This window comes from Marmota flaviventris, chromosome 19, assembly GCF_047511675.1.
Source record: "Marmota flaviventris isolate mMarFla1 chromosome 19, mMarFla1.hap1, whole genome shotgun sequence".
Lineage (NCBI taxonomy): Eukaryota > Metazoa > Chordata > Mammalia > Rodentia > Sciuridae > Marmota > Marmota flaviventris.
The window spans coordinates 22,447,956-22,454,168 of NC_092516.1; the positions used below are offsets into that span (position 1 = coordinate 22,447,956).

Consider the following 6,213-nt stretch of genomic DNA (forward strand, 5'->3'; position numbering starts at 1 on the left):
GTCCTCGTGCAGTACCATGCTATTCTGGTTACTGCCATCTTGTAGTGTGTTTTGGAGACAGGTTTTGTGATGACTACAGATTTGATCTTTTAGTTCAGTATTGCTTTTAGTATTTGGGGTCTTTTACACATTAATACAGTGTTTAGAACTTTTTTCTGCTTCCATGCAATTGCCATTGGTATTTAGATAAGGGTTTCATTGAATCTACAAATCACTTGGGTACTAGAGGCACTTTAGCAATGTTCTTCTGATTAATGACAATAGGATGTTTGTCCATTTTTTATGTCTTATTCACTTTCTTTCATGTGTGTTTTATAATCTCATTGTAAAGTCCTTCACTTGGTTAAATTTACTTTAAGGTGTTTTATTTTTCATTAGCTATTATAAACAGGATTACTTTCTGGATTTCTATCTCAGTAATTTTATTATTGATATATAAAAATTACCATTTTATGTTGATTTGTTTCCTGCAACATTACTGAATTCCTGTATAGGTTTTTGCTCAAGTTTTTGGTTTTCCTATGTATAAAATCATGTAGTCGCTCTATCATGATAAATTGACCTCCTTTCTGATCTGGATGCCCTTTATTTGGTTCCCTCATCTTATTGCTATGGTAAGACTTCCAATACCATGTTGAATAATTGTGGTAAATGTGGATATGCTTGTCTTGTCCTGGATCTTAGAGGAAATGACATCAGGTTTTCCCCATTTGTTAAGACATAGGCTTGGATTTTGCCATATGCGGTTCCTACTGTGTTGAGGTACAATTTCTTTTTATCTAATTTTTTAGAGATGTGCTAAGGAAAAATTTTATCAAATTCCTTCTTATATCAATTGAGATGTTTATATTGTTATTAATCCTTCATTCTGTTTTGGAATCCTGAATTGCATTTACAGATTGGCATATGTTGAGCCAGCATTGCATCCCTGGGACAAGTCACACATGATCAAGCTGTATAATCTTTTCTTGTGTTCTGTTGGATTTGATCTGGTAAAATGTATTCATCAGAAATATTGTTCTTCAATTTTTTTCTTGTGTTTTTGTTTGATTTTGGTATAAAGATAATAGTGATATATAATGAATTTAAGGATTCCTTTGATAATTAATAATAATTTTAAAAGCATTGATGTTAATTCTTTTTTTTTTTTTAATTTGAAGCTGCTAATTCTGGGCTTTATTTATGGGAGACTTTTTTAAAGATTAGGCTTTTTTTTTTTTCACCTTTATTTTATTTATTTATTTTTATGTGGTGCTGAGGATCAAACCCAGCACCTCGCACGTACTAGTCAAGTGCTCCACCACTGAGCCACAACCCTAGCCCCTGTGGGAGACTTTTTAATACTGAATCAATCTCATTACTTACTATTGGTCATTCAGATGTTGTGTATCATGATGGTCCTGTTTTCTTCAACTGTTGGGTGGAATGCTCTGTAAATGTAAGGTCCTTTTCGTCTATATTATGGTTTAACATCAGTGTTTCTGTTTTGTCAGGACGATCTGTCCAGTGACTGTTGAAATATTGCTTTAGCCTTCTGCCTCTCCTTTCAGGTCTAGTAACATTCCCTTGTTAAGTTGGTGCTCATACTCCAGCACAGGTGTGCATGCATTTGTGGATGGATCCTTTTCCATTATGTAGTGTCCATCTCTGTCTTCTGTATTCTGCAGCACAGGTGCAGTTGCTTCTGCTTGCTTTGTATCTGTTTGCAGGCTGCATCCTTTTCCACTCTTCCACTTCAAGCCCTGCCGCCTCTACAGGTGAAGTGGTTTTCTTTTCAGCAGCTTATCCTTGGGTCTAATTTTATTTTTATTCATTCAGCCAGTCTGTATCTTTCTTCGGAAATTGTGTTTATATTCACGGTTATTTTGATAAGACATCTTTCCTCATTCTGTAATTTTTTATGTTGCTGTGTGTTCTTTACTCTTTTCCCCCTGATTATCTTGTTTGGTGGCTTTCTGTATTAGGGGCCTTGTTCTGTTTTCCTCTGTGTGACCACTCTGCAGCTGAGTTTTGGACCTTCTCATGTCTGTGAGTATGGTAGTTGCCATCCTTCTACTTCTAATGCAGGACTTCCTCAGGCATTTGTGGGACTGGGGTGGTAATGATGAATCCCCTCAAATTTTACTTATCTTGAAAAATCTTTTATTCCTTTATTTCTGAAGGATAGCTTTTGGGGGTTTTGTTGTTTGTTTGTTTTTGTACCAGGAATTGAATCCAGGGGCACTTAACCACTGAGCCACTGGGATTACAGGTATTCACACCATGCCCAGGTGAAGGATAACTTTTCTAGGTGTAGTATTTTTTCTTTTTTATGTTGGAAAAAAGAAAGTATATTTAGAATTAGACAGCTGGACTCTGTTTAGATGATCCCAATTTGTTGGCATCGTCCAAAGCATCATAATCAGTAGCCAGTTGAACATAAGCCTTTTTCTCTCCATCAGGCCTGATCAGGGTGTTAACCTTGGCCACATCAATGTCATAGAGCTTCTTTATAGCTTGTTTGATCTGGTATTTGTTGGCCTTGACATCCACAGTAAAAAAAATAATGTGTTGTTGTCTTCAATCTTCTTCATGGCTAACTCAGTGGTCAGAGGGAATTTGATGATGGCATAGTGGTCAAGCTTGTTTCTCCTGGGAGCGCTCTTCCGGGTATATTTGGGCTGCCTCCAGAGCCACAGTGTCTTGGGTTGCCAGAAGGTAGGTGACATGCGAATCTTCTTTTTATGACTGTGGACACCCTTCAACACTGCTTTCTTGGCTTTCAAAGCTTTTGCTTTGGCTTCAGCTTTGGGAGGGGAAGGAGCTTCCTTTTTAGCTTTTGGCGCCATCTTTTTGCATTTTTTTTTTTTTTAAGGAATTTCAGTGTATCCTCTATTTGTATTCTGGCCTGTAAGGTCTCAGCTGAGAGATCTGCTCTTCCTGTTTGTTTGTTTGTTTAATCTGTGGCTTGATGTTTTTCTCTTGCAGTTTTCATAATTCTATTTGTCTTGTACTTCTGATAGTTTCATTATACTGTGACTCCGAAATTTTATTGATGAAATCTATTAGGCCCCTCTGAGCTTCCTGGATCTAGATGTCCATGTTTTCCCTGGTCTAAATTTCACCAGTTAGTTTATTACATAAGGTTCTCTTCTTCTGGAATAGCCATAATGTAAATAAATGTCTCTTTGTTAATGATGTTCCATGTGTTTTAAAGGTTTTCTTCATTTTTTATATTTTTTAAAAAATGTAACTTGGTGATTTCAGAATACCCATCTTCAAGATCAGAAATTTGTTTTTCTTCTTCATAAATTCTAATGAAGCTTTCAGCTGGCTTTCTTTTCTTTCTTTAAAAATTTGCATTAATTTATTTTATAGCACCAAAATTTGATGGTTACTTTTGCAGCCTCTAACTCTTCAGCCAGTTTCTCCTTCATATCAAAAGCTGTCTTTCTGATTGCCTGTCTTCTGCCTGTATTCTCTCAGATCTGCTTGCACTCTCTCACATCATTCTCTGGAATTCTTTCTATTTGACTCTTCTTCATTGTTAGGTCCCAGCCTCCGAGGAATGAGTGCCACCTGTCTCACAGATGTCCTCACTGGCGTCATCTGGCTCAGCTTCTGAGGGCAGGCAGCTGCCTTCAGTGACCCAACATCACAGTTTAGCACAAGTCTCCCATTGTTCTTCATTAATAGGACATAGCATTATTAAACCTGAGAGGATCTTCAAGTTGGAGCGAGGATCTGGGCCATGGATGGCAAAGGAAGCCCCACACCAGCACCTCCCAGGTCAGTCCACACCTCCTGGCCAGGGAGGTCAGGGTGGTGGTATCTCAGCAGACGGCGGCTGTGTGGGATTGCTCTCACTAGTTTATCCCAGTCCCCATCCCAAAGGCAGCTGGTCTCATACCTCAGACACAAGGATGATTTCTCATGTTTGAATACATTTCCTTTCTTTGTTGCTGATTATGTAATTTTTTTTTTTTTTTGGTAGACTTACTTAAAATCCAGTTCCTATTTCGTTCTAGTTAGACATTTTTGTTGATTACTTACTTTCTCAAAATTGTGTTTCTAAGAACCATAAGACAAATTAGATTAGGAAGTTAGAGGTCGATGTCACTTTCTAGTGTGGGAAGATCATTTTCATCAGCAGAGCCCTCTAGGTTTCTACTGAAGCTTCTCAGTGAACAGTGAAGTGAGCAGCTTTTTCCCGAAACTATATTCCAGCTCAGGTGGAGAACAAGTCATCTGTACCTGCATCCTATAAGTAGAATATTTCCATTGCAAATCTGAAAAAGAAGCAATGTAGGATGACATTTTACTCACATCTTCTGTAAAAACTAACTACAGGCAAAAACTAAGAACAGGCAAAAGAAATGGCAGATAAAAAATCATCGCTAACATCTACTACTAGGCACCAGGTGACTATTTCAGCTAAACATTTCCCAGTTTCAAAAAAGTAAAATAAACCAAGCAAAAAAGTAGCATGATTTGATGCCAACATATATTAATGTAATTTCTTAAATTTACTCCAGACAAAATCCACACACACACATCATAACTCAATATAATCATCAGGAGGTCTTACATCATTAATACCTTTATGTTTGAATTCCATAGAAATGCTTACATGTATTTCACAATATTCCTTTTATACTATTTTAGATGTCCATAAAGTGAATGACCAGGTTGGGGCCAGCCAAGATCACCAAATGAAACATCCCTGGCAAGTTGTCACAGCCAATGGCAGCAGATCAATAGAGGAGAGGTGTGAATCAAGAAGAACACATGAAGTGAACCCACTCCATATTCCAGCTCTGACTGCACAGAGTGGAAGCTCTTCAAGGACCAAGTCTGAGGACCTTCACGGATGGAAAAATGAGCTTCTCCACAGTGAGCAAGGTGAGATACAGGCAGGAGAGAGGCCTAATGACCCTAAGGCAACTAGGAAGCCCCTCAGACGTGCTGAGCATACTAGTCTAGAGACCAAAGTCCAGAGTGTGCAGGGCCATTGCCAGCATTATGGACAGAGGAGAGCCTTGACCATGAGGACAGTACTGTCAACACAGAAGAGATTTCATATGGAAAACTCTGCCAGCTCTGGCCATGAATGTGTGAGACACCTTGGTAAGGCATTGCCTATTGCTCAAGGGTTGAGTCAAGTGAAGGAAAAAAGTTTTGACTCTGATGTGTGTGGGGAGACATTTTGTAAAGCGTCTGACCTCACTGAGCATAAGACCATACACAGTGGACGGCAGCATAACGAATGCAGTGGTCGTGACAGGCCTGTCATTAAGAGGCTGTGCCTTTTAGACCATCAGAGAGCAGACTCATCATGTGGCCATGATGAGTCTGAGGACGTCAGTCAGAAGACACAGGTGAGCATGCGTCAGGGAATCCATGGGGGAGAACAGCCCTGTGGAGCATTTGAAAGTGAACAAAGTTTAAACCAGAAGGAAAAACTCAAAAGGCATCAAAGAACCCACACAGGTGAGAAGCCACATGCATGCAAAGAATGTGGGAAGATGTTCAACTGTAAATCACAGCTCACTGCACATCAGAGAACCCACACATGTGACAAGCCGCATGCATGTGAAGAATGTGGGAAGACTTTCTCCTATAAATCACAGCTCACTGCACATCAGAGAACCCACACGGGTGACAAGCCCTATGCATGTGAAGAGTGCGGGAAGACATTTAACCAAAAGTCAAACCTCAGGGTACACCAGAGAACCCACACAGGTGAGAAGCCATACAGATGCAGTGTGTGTGGGAAAACCTTTTACTGTAAGTCACATCTCACCAGACATCAGGGAATCCACTCGGGTAAGAAGCCCTATGAATGTAAAGAATGCAGTAAGTCCTTTTACTGTAAGCCACACCTCACTGTGCATCAGAGAGTTCACACAGGTGACAAGCCCTACACATGTGAAGAGTGTGGAAAGACATTCAACCAGAACTCAAACCTCAGGGTGCACCAGAGAACACACACGGGTGAGAAGCCCTTTGAATGTGATGTATGTCAGAAGGCCTTTTACCACAAGTCACACCTCCAAAGGCATCGGGGAACTCACAGGTGAGAAGCCCCACGCACGTAAACCCTGCAGGGAATTCCTCCAGATGTCTTCCTTCACTGTTCATCAGAGAACTCACATGGGAGAGTGCGGTGGATCTGAGAATACAGCTCTTACAGAAGCCCGCTCACCAGGCAACATAATGAGGACACACCTGTAA

At 40.0% G+C, this 6,213-nt stretch overlaps 2 pseudogenes; one reads left to right on the top strand and one right to left on the bottom strand.

Annotated features, from left to right (window-relative positions):
• Positions 1-2,340: 2,340 nt before the first annotated feature.
• On the bottom strand, positions 2,341-2,828 carry LOC114103098 (large ribosomal subunit protein uL23 pseudogene; annotated as a pseudogene).
• Positions 2,829-4,691: 1,863 nt separating this feature from the next.
• LOC114103097 (zinc finger protein 717-like) lies at positions 4,692-6,213 on the top strand (annotated as a pseudogene).